Source organism: Lithobates pipiens, unplaced genomic scaffold, assembly GCF_037356315.1.
Source record: "Lithobates pipiens isolate NorthernLeopardFrog02 unplaced genomic scaffold, aLitPip1_a1.2 Scaffold_22, whole genome shotgun sequence".
NCBI lineage: Eukaryota > Metazoa > Chordata > Amphibia > Anura > Ranidae > Lithobates > Lithobates pipiens.
The window spans coordinates 32,005,147-32,032,411 of record NW_027507784.1 but is presented as its reverse complement, the minus strand read 5'-3'; the positions used below and the strand labels follow the sequence as shown (position 1 = coordinate 32,032,411).

The following is a 27,265-nucleotide window of genomic DNA, read 5'->3' as shown; positions in this document are numbered from 1 at the left end:
CCATCCTATCCAGTTCCTCCAGAACCTTCCTCCAGGGAGCTTGAAATCGGGGAAGGAGGCAGCCGTGGAGGCTTCAATTGTTAATGCAACAACCAAATCGGCGGTTTGTGAGTGATATACTTGGCTTTTTTATTCTTTTACTAAGTCTAATAAACGTTAATGCACTAGGGCTGGTGTGCGCTCTTTCTCGCTCTTCTACTCAGACACAGCAAACATGTTCATTAAAGAGATTGTCAGATTACATGTATTACCAGATAGTATTGTCTCCGATAGAGGGGTACAGTTCACCTCCAGGTTCTTTAGGGATCTCTGCAAATCTCTATCAATAGAAGTGTGTTTTTCCTCAGCTTACCACCCTCAGAGCAATGGTCAAACAGAGAGGATTAACCAGACCTTAGAACAGTACCTTCGGTGTTTCTGTACTTGCTCGCAGGATGACTGGATCTCCCTTCTTCCCTGTGCTGAGTTTGCATATAATAATTCTTTGCATGCAGCAATCAATCAGTCCCCTTTCTGGGCAAACTATGGATTCCATCCCTCTTTCCTTCCAAATACTATACCTGAAACTTCTGCTCCCGCTGTCCAGGATCGATTAAGGTTCATTCAATCCAACTATAAGTTGCTACAGGAGGCCATGCGAAAAGCCCAAGAGGACTATAAAAAGTTCCATGATAAAAGAAGAAGAAGGAATCCTGTCTTTAAGATTGGGGACAAGGTATGACTTTCTTCAGTAAACCTCAAGCTCTCATGTCCCTCCCGGAAGCTTGGACCCAAATTCAACGGTCCCTTTGAAATCAAAAGAGAGATTAATCCGGTGGCTTTTGAGCTGGCACTACACAATACTTACAAGATCCATCCAGTGTTCCACATATCCCTGCTTAAACCAGCTGTACCCAGTCCCTTCCCTGGAAGAGAAGAGCCACCTCCACCTCCAGTCTTGGTAGAAGGGGAAACAGAATTTGAGGTCGAAGCCATTATGGATTGCCGGAGGAGGGGTAGGCAGGTTCAGTACCTAATCAAATGGAAGGGGTACCCTCCCGAAGACAATTCCTGGGAGCCTAAAAACAATGTGCATGCTCCTAGACTTTTGCTGGACTTTCACAGAAGACATCCCGAAGCATTGGCCCATTGGGGCATCCGGAGGCTGCCCCTTGGGGGGGGCACTGTCAGGGAATCCCGACAGAACGCAATCTGTTCCCGGCTACCTGATCCCAGCTAGTATCTCGGACTTCGCTACAGTTACCTGTTCCTGCCTGCTTCCTGATACCAGACCTTTGATTTGTCCTCCTTTCTGCCACCTGCCTCCTCCTCCTGCTGGATCTACTGTGTTTGACCCCTGGCCTGGCTTCCACTACTGCTCCTTATGCACACCTTGCCAAGTATTACCGAGGATTCTTATAGACTTTAACTCAGCTGTGCTTCCTGCATTACCTGGTGTCCTTCAGGTACCCACCAGCTCTTATCTCCGGAATCCATCTGGCAACCTGTGCTTCTATGGGGACTACACCCTCTGTACCCAACTTCAGGGGTGTACTGCACTCAGCCGCAAGGGGAGCCCTCTCGGCATTTCGGCCTCCAACCAGGAACGTGACACGTTCACTCGAACAGGAACATAAAGCGTCCCTAGCTACCTCCTCTCTAATGGACCTGACCAAGGCGAGAAAGGAACTGCTAGACATAATAGACGGCACCTTGAAACATAAATTTGCATTGACTCAGAAGCTCTATTACGAGTTTGGCAATAAAGCCGGCAAACTCCTTGCTAGGGCTCATCAAGCTAAAAAGGCAGCGCGTACGATCCACACTATTAAGCGCCCCAGCGGGGATTCCGTGGTACCCAACGAGGACATCTCTGCTCAATTTGTTCACTACTTTTACAAGTTGTATAATCTCCCGCCCACCGGACAGTCCAACACCAATTCAGACAGCAATAAATTCATTTTTGGCACAGTATGGCCCTACTCCCCTATCACCAGATGAATCTGCGGCACTAGATTCCCCCTTGTCCATGGAAGAACTGCTCAATGCTCTTAAGCAACAGAAAGTAAGCAAGAGTACAGACCCAGACGGCCTATCAGCTAGTTACTACAAATTGTTCCACTCTATCCTCTTCCCTCACCTCGCCAAAGCTTTCAATGATCTCCCTTCCGCCTCTTCGGCCTGCGGGGACATATTGGAAGCACATATTACTCTCGTCCCTAAACAGGGCTAAGACCCTTTATTAGTTTCCAACTATCGGCCAATATCGCTCCTTAATGTGGACCTAAAAATACACGCCAAAGCACTAGCAAACCACATACTCCCCCTCCTTCCCAAACTAATCTCCCCGGATCAGGTAAGCTTTGTCCCTGGCAGGGAAGCTATTGACAATACCACAAAAGCCCCAAATATACATCATTGGTTGACAAAAACTGCCACGCCTGGTTTTCTTCTTTCCCTGGATATGGAGAAGGCGTTTTACATGGTGGCCTGGGATTATGTGGAGGCCACCCTCAAAGCCTTGGGCCTTACACCCCACCTTCTGAATAGGATTATGGCCTTGTACTCTACCCCATAGCTAGGGTTAGGGTCAGGGCTGGTGCAAGACTATTTTGCACCCTAGGCGAGATCGACTACTTGCGCCCCCCCCCCCTAAAAAAAAATCTAAATTAATTCAATAATTTTAGCACCAAAACTCCTGGTGGAGGGATGGAGCCAGGTGGACAGGAGAGGGGGGTGCAGCCAGGTGGAGGGAGGATGGAGCCAGGTGGTCAGAAGTGGGGGTCAGCCAGGTAAGGAGATGGAGCTAGGTGGATGGGAGAGGGGGGGTGCAGTCAGGTGGAAAGGAGGGGGTGCAGCCAGGTAGACAGGGGGGGTGCAGACAGGTGACGGAAAGGAGCCAGTTGGACAGGAGAGGAGGTGCAGACAGGTGGAGGAAGGCTATAGCCAGGTGGTCAGGAGAGGGGGGCAGCCAGGTGGAGGGAGGATGGAGCCAGGTGGACAGGAGGGGGGGTTCAGACAGGTGGAGGAATGGAGCCAGTTGGACAGAAGAGGAGGTGCAGCCAGGTGGAGGGAGGCTATAGCCAGGTGGACAGGAGAGGGGGACAGCCAGGTGGAGGGAGGATGGAGCCAGGTGGACAGGAGGGGGGTGTAGCCAGGAGGAGGGATGGAGTCAGGTAGATAGGAGGGGGTGTAGCCAGGTGGAGGGGGTGTAGCCAGGTAGAGGAATGGAGACAGGTGGATAGGAGGGGGGTGTAGCCAGGTGGAAGGATGGAGCCAGGTGGATAGGGGGGTGTAGCCAGGTGGACAGGAGAGGGGGTGCAGCCAGGTGGACAGGAGAGGGGGTGCAGCCAGGTGGAGGGAGGATGGAGCCAGGTGGACAGGAGAGAGGGGTGCAGCCAGGATGGGGGGGTCAGCCAGATAAGGAGATGGAGCCAGGTGGACGGGAGAGGGTGGGTGCAGCCAGGTGGAAAGGAGAGGGTGCAGCCAGGTGGACAGGAGGGGAGGTGCAGACAGGTGGAGGAATTGAGCCAGGCGGACAGGAGAGGAGGTGCAGCCAGGTGGAGGGAGGCTATAGCCAGGTGGACAGGAGAGGGGGCAGCCAGGTGGACAGGAGAGGGGGATGTAGCCAAGTGAAGGTATGGAGCCAGGTGGACAGGAGGGGCGTGTAGGCAGGAGGAGGGATGGAGCCAAGTGGATAAGAGGGGGGGTGGAGCCAGGTGGACAGGAGGGGGGGTGTAGGCAGGAGGAGGGATGGAGCCAGGTGGATAAGAGGGGGGGGGGTGTGGAGCCAGGTGGACAGGAGGGGGGTGTAAGCAGGAGGAGGGATGAAGCCAGGTGGATTCAGTCACACACACCAGTGAAAAATGTCTGACTGGAAGCCTTCATCCCCAGCAGCACTTCCCCCACCACCTGACAAGTTCTTACCTTGGGGCACTTCTTTTCAGCTCCGTCCACATGGCAGCAGTCGATTTGTCACAAGTCCCAGGATTAGGAGATGGGGTTTCCTACAGGCTGCGAGTCATAGCTCATGCACGGGAGACCTCCTCCAGCTCGTCCCCCATCCGATCAGCTGATCGTTTGGTTCCACCCCCCGGGCTCCGGCTGACGACCGCGGAGAGGTTGGGTAAGCAGGGCGGGCTGCAGGACCAGTGTGTGTCCTATGGCCAGTCCATCCGGCTGTCTCTGTGCATAATGCCGCTCGCCCTGCTCCTCCAATGGCTGCACATCACCCAGGGAGGGAGGCGGGGCGGGGAGGGCAGAGAGCTTACACACACGGCTGCTGGACATTGGTATGGTTGGCTCTGGGGGAGGGGGGGAACTGCCTCTTCCTACTCGCCGCCGAGTGACTCTGCAGCCAGCCAGATGGAGCTGCGGGAGCCACCTCCCACTATACTCGGCACCGCACCAGTTAACACCCACCAGTCCTCTTGAGGGGACCCAGCGGCTGTGGCTGCGCCCCTAGGCGGCAGTGCGCCCTAGGCAGCTGCCTAGTTCGCCTAGTGGGAGCGCCGGCCCTGGTTAGGGTCAATGGATGCCTGTCGAGCGCCTTCTCCTTGTCCAATGGAACCCGTCAGGGATGCCCCCTTTCCCGTTAATCTTTATTTTAACTATGGAACCCATGATTCGCAAATTGAGAGATAATCCTGCGATTAAAGGCATTGACATCGCCCATAAACAGTACAAAGTGGCCGCTTACACGGACGATATATTGCTTTTCCTTTCAGAACCCACCACAACTATCCCGAATCTACTAGCCAACTTCTCCCTATTCAAACGTCTGTCCCACCTCCAAATAAATTTTGACAAATCAAAAGCCCTAAACATTACCTTACCGCCCTCTACGGTGGAAAAATGCCGTAATAACTTCCCATTTTGATGGGAACCGCATGCTATATCATACTTGGGCATCAAAATCCCAACGCATTTAAATGACCTTTTTGCCTGTACTTTCTCTCCACTGCTCCAGTCTTTACAAAGGGATCTCACAAAATGGCACCTGGGCTCATTCTCCTGGCTGGGCGAGATAGCCATACTGAAAATGAACATCCTGCCCAGGATCCTCTATCTTCTCCAAGCCATCCCCATTAAACTCCCAACCTCGATTTTGTATCATATAAGCGGACCTGTAGAAATTTTATCTGGGCCTCCAAGGCCCCTCGAACAAGCTGGGACCGTATGATGTTGCCCAAACCGCTCGGAGGCCTTGGACTCCCAGATCTCCAAAAATATCACTGGGCTTGCCACCTTGCCAGGATAGTGGACTGGCACAAACACCACCTCACCAAAGACTGTATTTAGTTGGAAAATTCCTTTGCAACCATCCCACTGCCTAACGTGCCTTGGATTACTCATAAATCACAGCCCCTGGCCCTCACCTCCCCCCCCCCCCATAGGATCCATGATTTTGGTCTTCAAACAGACGTGTAAATCACTTCCGGGCTTGCCTGTAAGAGACCCGACCACAAGGGCATATTCCCTTCATGCAAGGGCACGAGACTTCTTCAGCAATGGGACCCTCCTGTCATACTCCTCGTTGACTGAGTCTGTGCCGGCTTTTCACATTCCCCTCTACAAATACTTCCAACTGAGACTTTTTAACACCTCCAAGCCCTCCTCTTCCTGGCATAGAGATTGTACTCCATTTGAACAGCTGTGTGAGGGCTCTGAACCCTAAAGCCACCTAATCACCATTTACTCACTTCTGTTCTCCCAACACAAGATTAAGGACGACAAACGAATCCAGCAGTGGGTAACTGACCTTTCAATAACACTTACCCCAGAAGACTGGGAACGCATTTTTACACTTATGCACAAAGGCTCTATTAATGTTTCCATGCAAGAGAACGGATATAAACTCTTCTCCAAATGTTATAGGACCCCTGACAAGGTACATTGCATCCATCCTTCGGTCCCGCCGACATGCTGGAGATGTCATACGGCTCATGGCACTCTTCTCCATGTCTGATGGGAATGCCCTCTGATTCAGCCGTTTTGGCCGGAAATCCACCAGAACAGATCTCCCATATCACCACTCACACGCCGACCTTCTCAATGGCCCACTACCTCCTATACCACACCTCTGAATCTCCTCGCTCATACCGCAAATCTTTATCCCTACACCTCATCAACGCTGCCAACCTCTGCATCCCCACCTTATGGAGAAATGCTACCCCTGCCCCCACAATAAACGGCTGGATCCATAGGTTAGACAGGATTGCAGAAATAGAAAAACGAATCTGCCAAGCGCATGACAACCCTACCAGATATTCTGCTACATGGTCTTGCTGGCTCCACTACAGGTCGACCCACTCTCCGATTACACTTCCCGTCCTGGCCCCCCCTACACCCTCCAACTAGCATTCCCCCCCTAGAAATGCATTAAGAGGCTCAGGGCTGACTTTACACTCTACAGTATGCACCTTCTGACCCACTTTAGGAATGACATGGGTATACCCCCTCCCCCATACACAGTCACTGGATTCACCTCACCCCCTCCATCCTACAAACTCCTCACACCCTTAGGGACCAGCAAATAGGTTCCATAAAACCGTCTCCATAGGTGCTACTCGGTTGAGCTACGCGGGCCCCCCCCCCCATTCACAGCAAGCTCCCGAAAGGGGTGAATGGTGGTTGTATGGGCCGTGGACAGTGTCCATTATTACTATTATCACAACCCCCCTATATGTCCCGTCGCACCTGCTCAACGTCTCCACATACTAAGGTTATCCCCAACATCCTGGGCAACACTAGCGGCTAACCTTAATATTTGATGACTATTTACTTCCCCCTAACTTTTACTAAACCCTAGACTGTACCCCAAATACAGGCTTCTCTTCAAACTGTTTGTATAGCCACAGGCAATACCCCCTCAGGTTTTCTCCAGGCTTCTCTTTTTGCTATGTGTTTCTGCCACAGTAGAATGGAAAGTTATGAAATTGCGAAGTATATATGATATCTTATGCCTGTTTTCACTTCTGTACCAATATGCCCTTCATTGATACATTGGTGTACTTGTTAAAACCCAATAAAATATTATTTGAAAAAAAAATGCTTACAGTAAAGCATGGAGGGGGTAATATCCTGTTATGGGGTTGTTTCTCTGCAGCAGGGATTGGAGCACTCTTCAGGATAAAAGGAAAATGGATGGGGCAAAATACTGTCAAATTCTTCAGGAAAATCTGCTGCCCTCTGCCAGAAAATTGTCAATGGGGAAAAGGTTTACCTTCCAACATGACAATGACCCAAAGCACACAGCAAAAATGACCACACAGTGGTTGAAGGAGAAAAAGGTGACTGTCCTTGCATGGGGTAGTCAGAGCCCAGACGTATACCCCATTGAAAATCTGTGGAATGACTTGAAAACTGTAGTCCACAAATGGTCACCATCAAATTTTTTTTTTTAAACTCCGATTTTTATTAGCAATAAATTGGCACAGACATATAAAATAAGATAGACTGTATACAGCTTTGTGTGATGTAAACAAGACATTATAAACAGTAGTAAGTTTTACAACAGTAATTTCCCTGCACCTCAGTTACACAAAAACCGTGTACCGAATTTATTTTTATTTTCTCCCTTTCCCCCCACCCCCCCAACAACAACAAACAACCCTGCAGGTAACAGATGCATGCATAAGGAAGACAGCTAGGTGGGCATGAAGTCTAAAACATCAAATCATTCCTCCAAGGTCACAATATTCCAATGGCAACGTTTTCATCTCATGACAGGTTATAGAGCAGCAGAACCACATGTTTCTATCTTATCTACCCAGTCTCCCCAAACTTTAAGAAATTTTCCTGGCTTACCCCTTGTTTCATACGTTATTTTATAGATTGGTATGTCCTGATTAATCAAAGCTTTCCATCTGTTCAAGGAGACCAATGAAGTGCGCGTCCAATGTAATAGGACAGTCTTTCTAGCATAATATAGTAGAAAACGCAAAAACTGTTTCCGATAGTTACTAATGTCTACCTCCTCGAAAACCGAGAGGAGACACCATTTAGGGCTACATATATTGGGGAGGTTAAAATGTAATCGCCACAAAGTGGGTCACCTGAGACCAAAATGGTCTTATCCGCTCACATTCCCACAACATATGTAACAGGTTACCTTCTTCCCTACCACACTTATGACACAGTGGAGTAGGTATTTTCCGCATACGGAAAAGGCGTAGATGGGTATAGTATATCCTATGAAATATGCGTATCTGAATCATTTTATCTCTAGCGGAAATAGCAGTACTAAAATAAGTATCTAGAAGCTCCTCCCAATTATCGTCGGACAGGCCAGGTATATCCCTTGTCCATTGTTGTCTTAGAATCTGCAATCTAGAAATTCTAGGTTCATTCAATAACTTGTAATAATTGGAAACCAGTTTAACATGTTCTGGTTGGGCAAGCGCCCCTTCCAAAGTAGAGTTCTGAAAGACGACATCCCGGAGTCCCAATTGGGACTCGGATGCATGCTGCAACTGTAAATATCTAAACCTCCAGGACTCAGGTATACCCAGCTCCTGTCGTAACGTTGGAAATGTTTTGAATCTTCCCTCCTCGTACAGTTGGTGGACATATTTCAAACCCTTTTCAGCCCAATTGCCAGCGGAAGGGAGATCTCTAAAGTGTGGGAAGAACGGATTATTCCATATGGGTTGATTAGGTGAAATCGTGGGGAGGGGTTCAGGCACCAGCGTCTTACATATCTTAAAGATTTTGAGGGAGACTTTAATCATATCTGTTCCCCTCCTCTCAGAAACCGCTCCCCTAAAGATCACATTTGACAGCGCTTCATAGGAGGAGAGCAATGCTGCCTCTGACGCAGTAGCAGCATTATTCAATTGTGGAAACAGCCACCAATGTACATATACCAACTGTGAGGCGTAGTAGTACAGTCTCAGATTTGGTATTGCCAGACCCCCTTTATGTACAGGTAATTGTAAAGTAGCCAACGCAATCCGTGGGTTTTTAGGAGACCATAAAAATGTGGATATGAGAGAGTCAATCTCATGAAAGATCTTCTTGGGCACGTACACTGGGCAGTTCGCCAGGACGTACAACAACTTGGGGAAAAACACCATTTTAAATTAATTAGCCCTCCCCATCAATGTAAGAGGCAAGCCAACCCAGTTATTAAGTTTTACCTTAAGAGAAGCTATACAAGGAAGAAGATTATCCTGGATGTATGCCGAAATCGGCAACCGAACCACCACCCCCAAGTAATTCAACGATGAGGTAATTTGTAGAGGACAATGCTGTGGTAAGTGAATCAGAGTCCAAGGGAAATACAGTGGACTTAGTCCAATTAATCTTCAGCCCTGAATACGCGCCAAAATCAGTGGTCAACCGCAGCATTTTGGGAATCGTATATTTGGGGTTTGACAAATAGAGCAGCATATCATCAGCATATAGTGATATACGCTCCTCCAATGTCCCAAGCCACATGCCATGTAGTTCCGAGGAACTCCTCAATAACCTCGCCAGAGGTTCCACTGCCAGAGCATACAGCAGGGGTGACAAAGGGCAACCCTGTCTGGTGCCCCTGTGGATTCGAAAGGGTTTAGAAATAATACCATTAAGCCTAAGGCGGGCAATGGGTTGGTCATACAGTATCTTAATCCAGGTGATAACCTTATGTCCAAAACCGAACTTCTCCATAATGTATATAAGATACGGCCATTCCACGGAATCAAATGCCTTGTGGGCATCCAAAGACACAATAGCCCTGGGAACAGTCAATGAGTTGGGGGTTTGTAGATTAGTGTATAATCTGCGAATATTACTATAAGTGGACCTACCAGGGATAAAGCCGGTTTGGTCTGGGCTAATGAGGGTGCCAATGATGGCATTAAATCGGGTTGCTAGAATTTTAGACAAAATTTTTAAGTCTGTATTAATTAAGGAGATGGGTCTGTAGGATTCACAGTATTGTGGGTCTTTATTGGGTTTGGGGTATAATACAATGAGGGCTTCTTTCATGGATGGAGGTAAGCAGCCTTGTGCAAAAATAGTCGAGAAAAGCTTTCTCAATCTAGGGACTAGGATATCCTGATATTCTAAATACCATTCTATAGGGAATCCATCTGGGCCTGGGGTTTTGTGTTTGGCAAAACTCTTAATGGTAAGCGTTATCTCCTCGGTGGAGATGGGCGATTCCAGAGACATCATTTGTTCTAAGGGCAACACTGGGAAGTCAATCCTATCTACATAGTCATATAGTTCGGGAATGGTATAATGGGCTTGGGAGCGATACAAGTTCGTGTAAAAATTGTAAAAAGTCTCCATAATCTCATCCTGAGTATCCTTAAGTGTGTTTGAGGCATCATAGACACAGGGGATGAAAATAGGGTCAGGGAGCGGAGCAGGCCAAAAACGCCAGCAATTTCCCGCTCCTGTCCCCCATCTCAAAAATCCGCTGGCGTTGGTATAGAGTTTTTTTTTGGGTTTTCGAGAGCAGTGCAAGTTCATATTCCCTACTAATATTCTGCAAATTCTGATAATGAAGAGGAGAGGGATCCCTGACATAAAAGTCCTCTACCTCCTGTAACTGAGAGGCCAACTTTCTTAAACAACCCTCATTCGCTCTCCTGAGATCAAGTACCCCCCGCATATACGCCCCTCTAGAGACTGCCTTAAAAGCATCCCAGGTGATCAGTTCGGGGACCTCCTCCCTGTTTTCCTGCCAAAAGTGTGTCACTGCGTCCCTACAAGTCGAGGTTACCATGGTCTCCTGCAACCAATACGAGCTCATCCTCCATACACGGTCACCCAGGGCACTACCCGTTCTCATAGTCAATTGCAGCGGTGAATGATCCGATATTGCCCAGGGTAAATAGGAGATGTCCTCCACTCCAGGCAGCGCAGCCCCAGAGAGAAAAAACATGTCCAGTCTAGAAAGCGATCTATAGGATGCCGATGCACAAGAGAATTCTCGCGCCTCCGGGTGCTTCCAACGCCATACCTCCTTGAGGTCATAGGACGCGGCCCAGTCACTTAGCACCGTGGACGATGGTCTAGTGCAACGTAGCCTATCCTGATCAGCATTCATGACCTGGTTAAAATCTCCTCCCATAATAAGGTGCCCGCGTAACATAGGGAGCACCACCGCCATACAGGCTCCCAATCTTTGTAAATCAAACGGTGGTGGCATATAAAGATTTACCAAAGTATATAACGCACCCAGGTATTGCAATATAACCACCACATAGCAGCCCTGTGGATCAGTTCTGACCTCCAATATCTGGACAGGCAAGGATCGTAATATAAGTATAGATACCCCTCTAGAATAGGTCGAGTAAGTAGCATGGAAAGCATGAGCAATATACCTCTTTTTTAGGGCCATGACCTTCGACCCCACCAGGTGAGTTTCTTGAAGCATAAGTATTTGCGCCTTAGTACGTTTTAAATAATCAAAGACCAGTGACCTCTTAATCTTTGAGTTTAGCCCCCTGACATTCCAAGTAATACAGTTAAAGCTCATTAGTATAATACGGGAGCCATACAACGGGGAAGAGGAGAGAGGACAGGCCAAGAAAAAGGACCCACTTCCCCTCTCCTCCCCCTAACCGACATATTACATACAGTATACATAGAATACAAGAATTGAGCTTCCCACCAATATTTTTGGTGCCAATGCGTGCGTGCATTACTTATACAAGAAAAAACGAACAGGAGTAAACATCTCCATTCCAACCATCCCCGTTCCCCCCTCCCCCCTCCCTGCTCATTACCCCCAACCATAACGAGCCTTATCCCGAAAAGAACCAAAAAAAAAAAGGGAAAACAGTTCAGTCCAGGGAGTGACCAGTCGTAGCTCCCAGATTCAGTTAGGTAAGAAAAAACTTTGTCAGGTTAGTAAAGGGGAATCTTGTGCATCCCCAGGCAAAACATGTCACATATAAGGCACGTGATGTAGCAACCACAGAAAAATATGCGCATCTCGGAACAAGTGTAGGCGCCAGGTCCGGGTCCGCCAGCAGGACATAATGGCAGTACAGCAATGATCTCGGTGCTCGGGCGGGACAACTCCAAAAAGAAAAACAAAAACAAAAGAAGGATAACAGGAAAGTATCGTATAGAGTGTTCGTCCTCCCCCCTATGTAGGTAATTCCGCTATAAGAGTCAGGAAAAGTAAGCACCGTGACGGTCATAGGAAACCATAGAGGAATGGGAGTGTTACAGACCATCCAACCATTCTGAAGCTTCGGTGGGTGAAAGGAAAAATTGCACTCTGCCGTCATTAACAACTCGTAGCTTGGCCGGATACATCATACTATAGGGATGATGTTTCTCTCGAAGGCGTTTCTTTACATGGAGGAAGGCTGCTCTTTGCCTCTGAGTAGTAGCAGAAAAATCAGGGAAAATGGAGATCTTCTTTCCGTTGTATTGTATATCTTGCAAGTTCCGTGCGGTGCGCATAATGCATTCTTTATCTCGAAAGTGAAGTATCTTGGCCAAAATGGGGCGCGGAGGGGCTCCAGGGGGCATAGGGCGCATAGGCACCCTATGAGCCCGTTCAATCGCAAACAAGGGTGATAGGGCCTCCCGTCCCAACAAGGCACTCAGCCATTGCTCCAGGAACTGCTCCGTGTCCTTGCCCTCTGCGCCCTCAGGGAATCCCACAAAACTGAGATTATTCCTGCGCATCCAGTCCTCAAGGTCTCCCAATTTAGCGGCATGTTCAGTAATCTCCTGTTGATGTGTACGGATAGTAGCAGACATAGGTTGCATATTGTCCTCCACCTCACTGATTCTTTGCTCTGCGGTGGAGATCCTAGAGCGAATCTTCTGCATGTCATGTTTAACAATGGAGAGATCCAGTCTAACTGTTTCAATCTGTGTGGTCAGTGTGGTCTGGCATTGATGGATGGCTTCCATAACATGCTTCAGAGTAAATTCTTCCTCACCCTCCGTTGCCCTCTCCGCTTCCATCCCCCTGTCCACCCGTGGAGTGGGATCTCCAGGGTCACTGTCCCTTTCCCATGCCTCTCCCTCATCCCAGGGGTCTACGGCCTGCTCCGCTTGCGGGGACACCGGCGGGGGGGGCATGCTGTCCGAGCGGAAAGTCCGCAAAGTGTTCTTTAATAGTCGTTGGCGGTTTAGGCTTACCAGGATTACCGGAGGACACCTGTGAACACGCCGAGGGCCCGGACTCAGGTTTCGCCTGCGACTTGCCTTTGGAGGATTTCCCCATAGCGGAGGACGCGCCGGCGCCATCTTTGGCCTTGTTGCCCGCCATCGTGGTCGCCCGGTCCGCGGCAGATTTCTGGCTCGCAGGGCCGTTCCGACCCATTCCAGCGGTAGAGGCATCGGGTATTCCGGCGGCGGCTGCGGGGTCGGGATCGTGCTAATGATAGCGGATGCTGTGCAGGATGATTCGGTGCTGGAGGAGCTCACCAAGCGTGCTGCTTACATGTCCGTCGCTGGCCACGCCCCCCCGTCACCATCAAATTTAACTGAACTTAAGCAGTTCTGCAAAGAAGAGCGGGCAAATATTGCAAAGTCTAGATGTGCAAAGTTAGTAGAGACTAGGGATGAGCTTCGAGTTTGAGTCAAACTCATGTTAGACTCGAACATTGCCTGTTCGCCTGTTCAGCGAACAGTGAACAATTTGGGTTGTTCAAGGCAAATTCGAAAAGCCGTGGAACACCCTATACAAGTCTATGGGAGAAATCTAAAGTGCTAATTTTAAAGGCTAATATGCAAGTTACTGTCCTAAAAAGTGTTTGGAGACCCGGGTCCTGCCCCAGGGGACATGTATCAATGCAAAAAAAAAAGTTTTACAAACGCCCGTTTTTTCGGGAGCAGTGATTTTAATGATTAAAGTGAAACAATAAAAGTGTAATATTCCTTTAAATTTCGTACCTGGGGGTGTCTATAGTATGCCTGTGAAGGGGCGCATGTTTCCCATGCTTAGAACTTTCTCTGCACAAAGTGTCATTTCTGCAGGAAAAAAGGTAATTTAAAATCACTCACGGCTATAATGAATTGTCAGCTCACGTAATACAGAGAACACTCATTGAAAGTCATTGATAAAGAAAAAAAAAAGCGTGGGGTTCCCCCCAAATTCAATTATCAGGCCCTTCAGGTCTGGTATGGATATTAAGGGGAACCCCGCGTCAAATAAAAAAATAATTGACGTGGGGGGTCCCCCTAAAAATCCATACCAGACCCTTTATCCGAGCACGCAACCTGGCAGGCCGCAGGAAAAGAGGGGGGGACGAGAGAGCGCCCCCCTCCTGAACCGTACCAGGCCCTATGCCCTCAACATTGGGAGGATGCTTTGGGGCCCCCCCAAAGCACTATGTCCCCATGTTGATGGGGACAAGGGCCTCATACCCACAACCCTGGCCGGTGGTTGTGGGGGTCTGCGGGGGGCTTATCAGAATCTGGGGTCCCCTTTTAACAAGGGGACCCCAGATCCTGCCCCCCCCTGTTTGAAATGGTAAGGGGTGCCCCTACCATTTCACAAAGAAAGTGTAAAAAATTGTTAAATAAGACAAACACACTTTTGAAAAAGTCCTTTATTAAAAAAAAAAAAAGATTCCAGCGGGTGTAATCCACTCTTGCTATCTAACGATGATCATCTCTCCGGAGTCCAGCGATTGCTGATCTAATCCAGCGAGGGGTGATCTCTCAGTCCAGTGCAGTGCAGTCCATCCATGCATTCTCTGTCTCCACTGTCGGAGACACTGCGGCCTGACGTTTCTTATATGGGAGGGTGGGGCCACCCCTCACCTGACACCGCCCCCTCGGACACAAGAGGGGAAGCCAGGCTTCCACAATGACGTGTGGGTGACCCCGCCCCCCTCTGATGTAATGGAAACCTGCATTACATCAGAGGGGGGCAGGGTCACCCACACGTCATTGGGGAAGAATGGCTTCCTCTCTTGCGTCAGAGGGGGGGCATGGTCAGGTGACGGGTGGCCCCGCCCTTCTCATATAAGAAACATCAGGCCGCCAGGATCCCGCAGTGTCTCCGACAGTGGAGACAGAGAATGCATGGATGGACTGCACTGCACTGGACTGAGAGATCACCCTTCACTGGATCAGATCAGCCATCGCTGGACCCTGGAGAGATGATCATCTGTCGCTGGATTTTTTTCATTTTTAATAAAGGACTTTTTCAAAAGTGTGTTTGTCTTATGCCGCGTACACACAATCAAACAATCGGGTGGAAAAATCCGGCAAACTCAAGTCCGCCAGACAATCCCCCCGTGTGTAGCCTCCGGCTGACTTTTTTTACCCTAAAGTACGGCGGACTTAGAAAGTAGTTTTGCACTCCAATCTTCCCGCCGGACTTGCATTTCGGCGGACAATCCGGCCGTGCATATGCCAGTCCACAGTACTTTTAAAATGAATGGACTTTTCCCGCCCGGAGAAAAGTCTGCTCATTTTGAGCCCCCCCTCCTGAGCCGTACCAGGCCGCATGCCCTCAACATGGGGGGTGCCTTGGGGAAGGGGGGGCCAGGCCCCAAAGCACCCTGTCCCCATGTTGATGAGGACAAGGGTCTCTTCCCGACAACCCTGGCCGTTGGTTGTCGGGGTCTGCGGGCGGGGGGGCTTATCGGAATCCAGGAGCCCCCTTTAATAAGGGGGCCCCCGGATACTGGCCCCCCACCCTATGTGAATGAGTATGGGGTACAATGTACCCCTACCAATTCACCTGTAAAAAAAGTAAAAAAAAAAAAACACAACACACAAGGGTTTAAATAGTTTATTGCACAGCTCCGGGGGTCTTCCGTCTTCGGGGGTCTTCTCGCCGGACTCCTCCGCTATCTTCTGCTAGCTCTTTTGCTAGCGGAGGAGCCCGGCTTTCTTCCTCGCCGCCACCCTCTTCTTCCGACTTCAGGGGTCTTGTCCCCCTCTTCGGGGGTCTTGTCCCCCTCTTCGGTTCTTCTTGCCGGGCCACTGCGCCTTCTTCTAGCTCTTTTACCGGTGGTGGCCCGGTCTTCTGTCGCCGGGCTCCTCCGCTAGCAAAAGAGCTAGCAGAAGATAGCGGAGGAGTCCGGTGAGAAGACCCCTGAAGACGGAAGACCCCCGGAGCTGTGCAATAAAATATTTTAACCCTTGTGTGTTGTGTTTTTTTTTACTTTTTTTACAGGTGAATGGGTAGGGGTACATTGTACCCCATACTCATTCACATAGGGTGGGGGGCCAGTATCCGGGGGCCTCCTTATTAAAGGGGGCTTCCGGATTCCGATAAGCCCCCCGCCCGCAGACCCCAACAACCAACGGCCAGGGTTGTCGGGAAGAGGCCCTTGTCCTCATCAACATGGGGACAAGGTGCTTTGGGGTGGGGGGCACCCCCCATGTTGAGGGCACGTGACCTGGTACGGCTCAGGAGGGGGCCACTCGTTCGTCCCCCCCTTTCCTGGCCGGCCAGGTAGCGTGCTCGGACAAGGGTCTGATGTGGACCTGGGGGGACCCCCACGCCGATTTTTTCGGCATTGGGGTTCCCCTTTAAGTCCATACCAGGTGGCGGGGCCAGCAACATCTCCTTCGCGGGCCCCGCCTACCTGGAGACGCGCTCAAAATGAGCGGACTTTCCTCCGCGTGTGTGGGCGAGTCCGTTCATTTCAAAAGTACGGCGGATAGTACGGCGGACTTAGTACGCCGTATTAGTCCGCTGAAAAAGTGCCGTGTGTGGGCAAGTAGCCCGTTCGGGAAGTCCGGTGGGAAGTACGCCGGACTAAGTCCGCCGGATAGTCGGCTACGTGTGTACGCGGCATTATTTAACTATTTTTTACACTTTCTTTGTGAAATGGTAGGGGTACCCCTTACCATTACAAACAGGGGGGCCAGGATCTGGGGGTTCCCTTGTTAAAAGGGGCTTCCAGATTCTGATAAGCCCCCCGCAGACCCCCCCAACCACCGACCAGGGTTGTGGGGATGAGGCCCTTGTCCCCATCAACATGGGGACATGGTGCTTTGGGGGGGACCCCAAAGCATCCTCCCAATGTTGAGGGCATGTGGCCTGGTACGGTTCAGGAGGGGGGGCGCTCTCTCTCCCCCCCTCTTTTCCTGCGGCCTGCCAGGTTGCATGCTCGGATAAAGGGTCTGGTATGGATTTTTAGGGGGACCCCCACGTCAATTTTTTTTTTATTTGACGCGGGGTTCCCCTTAATATTCATACCAGACCTGAAGGGCCTGGTAATTGAATTTGGGGGGAACCCCACGCTTTTTTTTTTTTTTTTATCAATGACTTTCAATGAGTGTGCTCTGTATTACGGGAGCCGACAATTCATTATAGCCGCGAGTGATTTTAAATTACTTTTTTTCCTGCAGAAATTTCTAAGCATGGGAAACATGCGCCCCTTCACAGGCATACTATAGACACCCCCCCAGGTACGAAATTTAAAGGAATATTACACTTTTATTGTTTCACTTTAATCATTATTAAAATCACTGCTCCCGAAAAAAACTGCCATTTTTAAAACTGTTTTTTGCATTGATCCATGTCCCCTGGGACAAGGGGGTGATCCTTTTCCAACTCAGTGATTCTGTTTTTGAATTAGAAATTCTTTTTAAACATGTTGGTGTTCTATTTTTCACTTGGGGGTTATAAGTTGTACTGAGTAAATACAGCTGGATAAAACAAAAACTGTGTCTGTCTTCATTTCAGGCTGCAGAGCAACACAATTGTATTATTTTAAAGGTGATTCTTTTCTATGTTCACTGTATACACAATACACAGGGGTTTCAATGGGAGGGCTTGATCTGATTTTGTAACAGTACTGTCCTGTGTTTAACTTAAGTGGAATAAGAGTTGCACATTTAGTCTTTCTGTAAAGTTTCTGAATTGATCTAATAAATAATCCGGTGAGTGCAGGCAGAACTTTGGTAGAAATCTTAAATTTTTGGGTATGCGTAATTGCTAGGAGCAGGCAAGAGGGGCAGAATTAAGGAAGAGGAGAGGAGCAGAATGGAAGAGGGAGTAGAAGAAAAGCATTGTTAATTGATGTATTGCATAACATGATAATAAAATAAGGGTTAGCTCAGAAAATGAAGGAGGGGGATGATAAAGGAAAAGAAGAGGAAAGGTAGAAGAGCAGATTGTAGAGTGGAAAGGGATAGAATGAAGGGAAAGAAAAAAGAAAGATTGGAGGAAGTAAGAGGGATAAAATGAAGGCAGAGGAGTAGAAAAGGTACATATAACAGAAAGGGAAGAGGGACAGAAGGGAGGGAGAGGAGGGAAAGGCAAAGAGGAGCAGAAAGGGAGAAGGGAAGAGAGCTAGAATGAAGAAGAGGGGAATGAGGGTAGGGGAAGAAGTGCACATCAGAGGAAGAAAGATGACGGAAGGAGAGGGGAAGATGCAAATATTGATGGAGGGAAGAGGGTCAGAAGGAAGGCAGAGGAGGGGAAGGGAATAGGAGCATAGTGGAAGAGGGAAGAGAAGTTGCACACTCTGTTTTAATTGATGTATTGCATAACAAGATAATGGGGAAAAAAAAAGGAGATGGGGGGAGGAGAAAAGAAGAAGAGGGGAAGGAGGAATGGGGAAGAGGAACAGATTGGAGAAGGGAAAATGGATAGAAAGAAGAGGAAGGAAGGGGAAGAGGAGCAGAGTAGAGAAGGGAAGAGATATAGAATGAAGGACGATGGGGTGGGGGGTGGGGGGGTCAAGCTGCACATTGGAGTAGGAAAAGGGAATGTAATGAAGGAAGGGAAGAAGAGGTACAGATTAGAGAAGGGAGGAAGGGAAGGAGGGAGGGGGAAGTTGACCAGAGTGGAGGAGAGAAGAGGGACAGAAAAGAGGGTAATGAGGGGAGGGGAGGGGGAAAGAGGGATCAAATTAAGAAAGAGGAGCAGAGTGGAGAAGGGAAGAGTGATAGAATGAAGGAAGAGGAGGGGGGAAGAAGGGGCAGAATGGAAGAGTTAGGAGGAGAAAAGGGCACTGTTTTAATTAAAGTATTGCATGACATGAAAATGAAGGAAGGGATGGCCCAGAAAATGTACAATAGGAGCGGGAGGAGAAAGGAAAAGAGAGGAGGGGGGGGGGGGGGAGAAAAGCAGATTGAAGAAGGGAAAAGGGATAGAATGAAGAAAGGAGGTGAAGGAAAGGGAGAGGAAAAAAAAAGGTATAGATTGGAGGATGGAAGGAAGGAAGAGGGATAGAATGAAGCAAGAGGATGGAAAGAGGTGTAGATTAGAGGAAGAAAGAAGGGCAAAAAAGAAGAGCAGAGGAGGAAAGAGGAATAGTATGAAGGAAGAGGAGGGGAAGAGATACAGATTGGAGAAGGGAAGATGGACAGAAAGAAGGGAGAGTGGAGCAGATCGGAAGAGGGAAAAGGGATGGAATTAAGGAAGAGGAGGTGGAAGATAGGAGGAGATAGTTATAGCATGAAGGAAGAAGAGAGGAAGGAGGGAAGAAGAAGATGAGCAGTATGGATGAGGGAAGAGGGATAGAACGAAGGAAAGCGGAGGGAAAGAGTTGCAAATTGAAGGAGGGAAGAGCGACAAAGGTAAGGGAAAGAAGGGGAGGGGAGGAGGAGCAAAGTGGAGGAGGGCAGTGGGATAAAATGAAGGAAGGTAAGCAGAGTGATGGAGAGAAGAGGGGAAGGAGGGGGAGCAAGCAAAGAAAGGGAAAGGAGGAGCAGAGTAGTTAAGGGAAGATTTTACTGGCAAGTTGGAAAAGTTGGTCCGTCGGATATTCCGTAACAGTCCGATGGAGACCACACACAATCGGAATATCCGACAAAACGGTCCGATAGGAAACATTCCGTCGGAATCTCCGACCGTGTGTACAAGGGCTTAGTCTGCCTATAAAGCCAAAAAAATGAAAGGTTTCCTGCTAGCATTCTTTTTTTTTTTTTGTTTGGGGAGCCAGTCTGTATGATGAGGCCACAATTTAGTGCACTCGGAAAAAGATTCTCGAATTTTTGGAAAAATTTTGGTGTCTTTTTTGCAGACTTTGAATAGAAGTAATAGGTATGGAAAAGGTACCAGTTACTTACCGGTAGCTGTCTTTCTGGGAAATCTTCCAGGACAGCACACCTGAGAGATGAGAGGCTCCTCCCTACAGGAAACACAATCAATCGACAGCTGTTTTAAGTCCCCACCCTTCCCCTTGATCCTCAGTTTGTAGAGAAGTAACTCCTGAACCCGGTTCACAAGGGAAATCATTCCTCATAGGCACTAACCTTCTAGTGTTCTACAATTTTCCCTTCTCCAACGGGCGGGAAGTAGGCCTGCCGTCCTGGAAGATTTCCCAGAAAGACAGCTACCGGTAAGTAACTGGTACCTTTCTCTTCCAGGACGGCACACCTGAGAGGATAAACAAGTACCTCAGGCCTACCTTAGGGTGGGGCCACTGCAAGACCCTCTTTGCGAACCTTGGTTCTACAATGAGCTTTACCTCCACTCCATATGCTCATATGCTTGATAAAGGTATCTTAGCTGGATCCTGCGACTAATCTGCAGGTCTGCTCCACAGATGTCCCTGCCTTTTCCGCTTCGGATGCAGTATCTAGGTGAAATGGGCTCTTAAAGATGGAATCAGAAAACATGTTAAACTAGTAGGTTAGCAATGTTACCTGTCTCACACATCTAATAACCATGGCCTATTGTGCCTGTAGGTGCTACTTATGCCGCGTACACACGGGCGGACTGTATGGCGTACTTAGTCCGTCATACAATCCGACGGACAGTCCGTCGAAAGCTTGCGCGATGACGTGTACAGCACGTACGACGGGACTAGAAATAGGAAGTCCAATACACAGCAAAGCACCCTTCCGCCGTGTAAATCCTTTCTGAGCATGCGCCATTCTTAGTCCGTCGAACTAGCCTACTGACGAGCGGATTGTCCGCTGAAACCAAAGTACGACGGACAGAATTTCGAAAAATCCGAAATACTTAGTACGCCAGACTGCACGCTGAAAAAGTCCGCTGAAGCCCACACACGAGCGGACTGTCCGCTGAAATGTGTTTCGACTGACTAAGTACGCCATACAGTCCGCCCGTGTGTACGCGGCATTAGAACCACTAAAAAGATAAATCAGAGACCTGTGTTGTAAGACAAGGACACTACATTCATCAATAAGAGGGCCTGTCTTAACACTACCCTGTTCAGGGAAATAAAACTGCAAAAAACAGGGGGTGGGGGCCCCTGACAGACAACCTTTTTGTTCCTTTTTATCTTTATGTCAGCAAGGACTAAAGGGAAGCCTACTTAAGTGTAATAGATTAACAGAAGCTTGATCCCTGGGTTTAAGGCATGCCCAATCTATGTCTTTACTTACGCCTGAGAGCCTACTTCAGGAGATTAAAGTCCCTAGCAGGAGTAGACTACCCATATTGTTACATCTAGTTTTGCTAAAAGGGCGAAATGAAGGCCATGCACCGAGCCGAAACCTATTCGATCGGGTATACATCTTTATACTTCATCCTCAGGCCTTAATACTCCTCTGAACAGAACTCTCCAAGTTCTTACTAAACAGGGCGATTCATTATCCCCTTCCTCCAGTGTCCCATAACCCTACAGGGCTTCAACCCTAGGAAATGGTTCTGGCATCCCTGAATGTAAGGGGTCGAGGTTTTCTGACATGTGACATCTGCAGCCTGAACGCCTGGCCCCTCCATGGAAAAGAAGGCTGAAATACAAATAAAATGATCATAGATTGTGGGCATGGCACAATAGATTTAGACAGAAAGGACACAAGCATAGACAACAATGTTTTGTGCCTGAGTGTGACTAGCTAAACCCATATATCAAATATGGGAAGAGACCCAAATCTGAACCTCGATGATAAATGCTTTATTTTCGTATTCATTGTTACAACAGTTCGATATAGAATAGGAGATTCGATGTGACTCTGACAATAACAAGCTATCTATAGAACCTGTGGTCGAATGTGCCTAACCTTACCTCTATGTCCAAGATTATATAGAGAAAATATTCGACAGAGAAAAAAGATTTGACAGAGAGAAAAGATTCTGCAAGTTACTGTCCTAAAAAGTGTTCGGGGACCCGGGTCCTGCCCCAGGGGACATGTATCAATGCAAAAAAAGTTTTAAAAACGGCCGTTTTTTCGGGAGCACTGATTTTAATAATGATTAAAGTGAAACAATAAAAGTGTAATATTCCTTTAAATTTCGTGGGGGGGGGGGGGGGGGTGTCTATAGTATGCCTGTGAAGGGGCGCATGTTTCTGGTGCTTAGAACTGTCCCTGCACAAAGTGTCATTTATGCAGGAAAAGCCCCCCGCCCGCAGACCCCCACAACCACCGGCCAGGGTTGTGGGGATGAGGCCCTTGTCCTCATCAACATGGGGACAAGGTGCTTTGAGGGGTCACAGACCCCCAAAGCATCCTCCCAATGTTGAGGGCATGTGGCCTGGTACGGTTCAGGAGGGAGGGGGGGCGCTCTCTCGTCCCCCCCTCTTTTCCTGCGGCCTGCCAGGTTGCGTGCTCGGATAAAAGATCTGGTATGGATTTTTAGGGGGAACCCCACGTGAATTTTTTTTAAAAATTTGACGCAGGGTTCCCCTTAATATCCATACCAGACCTGAAGGGCCTGGTAATTGAATTCGGGGGACCCCCACGCTTTTTTATTTATTTATTTTATCAATGACTTTCAATGAGTGTTCTCTGTATTACGGAGCCGACAATTCATAATAGCTGCGAGTGATTTTAACCACTTGAGACCCGCGCTATAGCCGAATGATGGCTACAGCGCGGACCTCCTTTGCCGGGACTACGTCTATTGACGTCGTCCTGTGCACGAGCGGCCTGCGCGCTCTGTGATCGGCGAGTCTATGAGACTCGCCTGATCACCGATCGGAGCAAGGGGTCGATCCCAACCCCTTATCACACGATCAGCTGTCAGCCAATGACAGCTGATCATGTGATACAACGGAGCCGGTAATCGGCTATTATTCCTCCTCGCGCTGACAGCGCGAGGAGTAAAAAAAAGAGCCGATCACCGGGCGTTTTCCCGCATCGCATTACTCCCGCCAGCAGTTCACACTGCCCTATGCGGACGGCTGGGAGTGTCAATGATATGTTAATGACACCCCCAGATCCGTCCGCATATCGCAGTGCGATCTGCCGACTCGCACAGGAATCGGATCGCATGGTGTGAACCCCCATGCGATCCGATTCTGTTGCGGACCAAAAAAAGGGTCCCGTGCGAGTTTGCTGCGGGAGCGATGCGAATTCAGCCATACTATCTGTATGGCTGAACTCGCATCGCTACGGAGATCGGATGTGATTTGCGGTGCGAATCACATCCGGATCTCCCCCCGCAGCAGTGTGAACCCAGCCTTAGACACAAGCAAACCCTAACAATTCTGCGTATTTCTGAAGTGCAGCTAGCTAGGTCATAACTGATATATAAATACAGAAAGGACAGGAACCCCCTTTACTGTTGTGTTTTACCTATGTACAGCAAAACAAGGCTATAAATATAAAGACAGAAAGACCCAAACTTCTATGTTGTGTATTTCTGACAAACCACCAAATACAGTTATAAGATCAATATGAACACCAACTCCCGTGTTGTGCATTTCTGCTATGCCACAGGGAAAAATATGGAACACAAGACAATCCTTTCTGTCATGCACTTCTGTAGTGTAGTTCAGATAGAACCAACACTGAGAAAGGACACAAGCAACCTGCAGCATTGTGTTTTTCTGAAATAGAAAGCACCAACAAGCTTCAATCTTGAGTATTTCTGCTGTGCAACATCATAAAAGCAGACACTGAGGAAAAAGACGGACAGCCTTTACAGCTGCAATCTTTATGGTCTGCTGCAAAATAAAACAACAACGCCATGATGAGTATTCCTGCTGTGTAGCAAAACCTCAACCAGAAGGGACAGAAAAGCTTAGGGCTCCCACACCCGTGCGACCCATCCTGCGACTTGGGACTGCAAGACGCATGAGAAGTCATACACTATGGCTTCCAATGGGTACCATTTGTGTCTGTGCGACACCAGAAGTCCCTGATTCCTGGATCCACAGACCTCAAGATTACACAGGTCGCAGGGAAAAAAAATAGCAATTTTCAGGTCGAACAAGTGAGGGGTCCCCAATGCTGTGACTCCCTGGAGGAGTGCAGCCAACAACCCTCTGCTGTGTATCCCTAAGATGCAGAAAGGTAGCTCAATGAGAAACACTGCTCACTGCTGTGCCTGATATACAAACGATAAGGCAGTAAATATAGGACATACAGGACACAAACATTCAATCTTTGTGTATGTCTGATGTGTAGCAATATACCAATACTGAGCAGAGATGCCACCATCCTCAATGTGTCTCTCAGCTGAGCAGCAAAAACAAAATCAGAAAAAGACAAGCAATCTTCACTGCTGTGTCCTTTCTGATATGCAGCCAATAAGACAGTATATGCAAGACATAAAAAAAGACAGACAATCTTCAATCTTGTATATGTCTAATGTGCAACACTATAACAATTCTGAATAGAAATAGCACATCCATATTGAAGTGATTTGGCCTTGCGACTCAACATGTCAAATCGCATGGCTAAAATCAGCACGACACCACTTTGTGGTGCTACACGGATTACTAAAGGCAGTATATGTACTACACCTGGCAGTTCAATTTGTATTTCTGATATGTAGCCCAACAAATTCAAACCATCAATTTTCACTGCTGCCTTTCTTTTTTTTTTCTTTTTTTTTTTCTTGCCATCTCAGTGAAACCAGTAATATCCGAAGGATTCAAAATCCTTACATCAGCTTATCGCTCAAGATCCCTCTCATATCTTCACATCAATTTTTTTTATTTTTTTTAAAGTTAACTTCCACTTCCGGTTACCTTGTGCTAACATATCGCATCTATTTTGGTAACTTGACATATATCCCCCACACCCAGCCCTACGTCCCCTAACCCGGTTATCTCCCACCAATTGACCCCACCCCGCCCCCATCCTACCCCGTAGACCACCTCTTAGAACAATCAGTTAACCACATTTATACCTGTTTGGGGTTTATGCCCTTAACCCTTCTGTGACGCTCCATCTCTTTTTAAATTCTTGCCAGCTTTTCCATTTCTCAAGCGTATGTTTATTGCTCCTCCCCTCCAAACTGTCATCTAGACATTCCATCTTGTAAATCTCTTCTACAGCGTCCACCCACTCCCATATTGAAGGCGCCTCTAACTCATGCCATTTTTTTGTGATTAATTTTTTCCCCGCATTTAATAAATGTGGGGTTAAGGACTCCTTATACTGTTTTACCCCGCCCCCTATACCATGAAACAGAACTACCCAAGGGTCCACGATCACTGCAGATTTAGTTATCTCTTTAATGTAGGATAAGATCTTATTCCAATAGTTCTTAACCACTTCCCGACCAGCGCACGACGATGTACGTCGACAGCATGGCACGGGCAGGCATATTGGCGTACATGTACGTCCAATATTCGTTGCCGCCGTGCCATCGGGGGCGCGCCGCCGGCGGCGCGCTCCCGCGCTGGTCGGGACCTCCGTGAGTCCGGTCGCGGGACCCGCGGACTCGATCGCCGCGGGCATCCCCGCGATCGTCTCACGGAGCGGCGGAATGGAGGAAATGCTGTATAAACAACATTTTCTCATTCTGCCTAGCAACTAGTGACGCTGATCTCTGCTCCATGTGATTGGAGCAGAGATCAGTGTACACTAAATGAAAGCCCAACCCCCCCACAGTTAGTAACACACCCCTAGGAACACTTAACCCCTACACTGCCACCCACAGGTTAACCCTTTCCCTGCCAGTGTCATTTACACAGGAATCACTGCATTTATATAGCAGTGATTACTGTATAAATGACAATGGTCCCAAAAATGTGTCAAAAATGTCCGATGGGTCCCCGACAATGTCGCAGTCACAATAAAAATCGCAGATCGCCGCCATTACTAGTAAAAAAAAAAATAAAAAATTATTAATAAAAATGCTATAAAACTATCCCTATTTTGTAAACGCTATAACTTTTGCGCAAACCAATCAATAATCGCTTATTGCGATTTTTTTTACCAAAAATATGTAGAAGAATACGTATCGGCCTAAATTGAGGGAAAAAAATGTTTTTTTATATATTTTTGGGGGATATTTATTATAACAAAAAGTAAAAAATAATGCGTTTTTTTCAAAATTGTCGCTCTATTTTTGTTTATAGCGCAAAAAATAAAAACCGCAGGGGTGATCAAATACCACCAAAAGAAAGCTCTATTTGTGGGAAAAAAAGGACGTCAATTTTGTTTGGGAGCCACGTCGCACGACCGCGCAATTGTCAGTTAAAGCGACGCAGTGCCGAATCGCAAAAAGTGGTCTGGTCTTTGACCAGCAAATTGGTCCGGTCTGAAAGTGGTTAATCTTCGGGCAACCCCACCATAGGTGTGCCATAGTGCCTACCTCCCTACATCCACGCCAACATCGGGTTGGAATTTGCTATTCTTATCTGGGGTATAGTACCATCTCGTCAGACATTTATAACTCATCTCTGCAGTTTTAGAATTTACGGCTGAGCTATGGACCAATTTAAATATTTTACCTAACGTTACATTATCTTTTTGTGTGCCTAATTCCCTTTCCCATCTTTTTATGAATGGAGGCACTCCCGATTCTCCCATCGACAACAGCAACTTATACCACCTTGAGACAATCCCCTTGGGGTTCTTTGTTATACATAGTTGTTCCAGAGGAGTCAATTCTTCAGCCGCTCGAATCGGCTGCGGTAGTTTTTTTACAAAGTGGGAGAGCTGAGAGTACCTCCACTCATCTATCACCATTATACCTGTTTTTTGTTTTATTTCGTGAAAAGGTGCTATACCTCCATCCCTAATTACATCTTTAAGCTGTGCTTCCTCCTTCACCCAGTTGCCTCCTATCTCTTTACAACCTAATAAAAAGTATTCATTTTCCTTTAGTGCTATAAGGGGTGAATTATATTTCACATTGACTTGCCTATATATCTTATCCCATATTCGAAAAGTGTTACGTGTTATATTATTCTCTGCCAAAGGTACTAACCTCTTATGGGGGGGGTTCCATATTTGTTTTCCTAATTGTGCACCACAACTTTCGTGTTCAAGATTTACCCACCTCTTTTCCTTATTATCCCTTTTGGTCCATTCGCTCACCCTAGACAAAACCACTGCATTGTAGTAGGTCTGTATATCTGGAATCGCCAACCCGCCCCTGTTTTTTGGTTATCGCAAACTGGCAAGGGTAAGTCTTGGTTTTTTATGCTTCCATATAAATTTCATTAGCACCGATTTTAATTTACCCAAATAAACATTAGGAAGTGCTATCGGTAGCATCTAAAACCTGTACAGGATTTTTGGAAATATT

General features: G+C 47.9%; 1 protein-coding gene across 1 annotated transcript in view; it reads left to right on the top strand.

The window, feature by feature from the left end:
* The window catches only part of LOC143925642 (uncharacterized), a gene marked incomplete in the record, with an annotated part of 246,019 nt that overhangs the window by 92,146 nt on the left and 126,608 nt on the right, over positions 1 to 27,265 (top strand).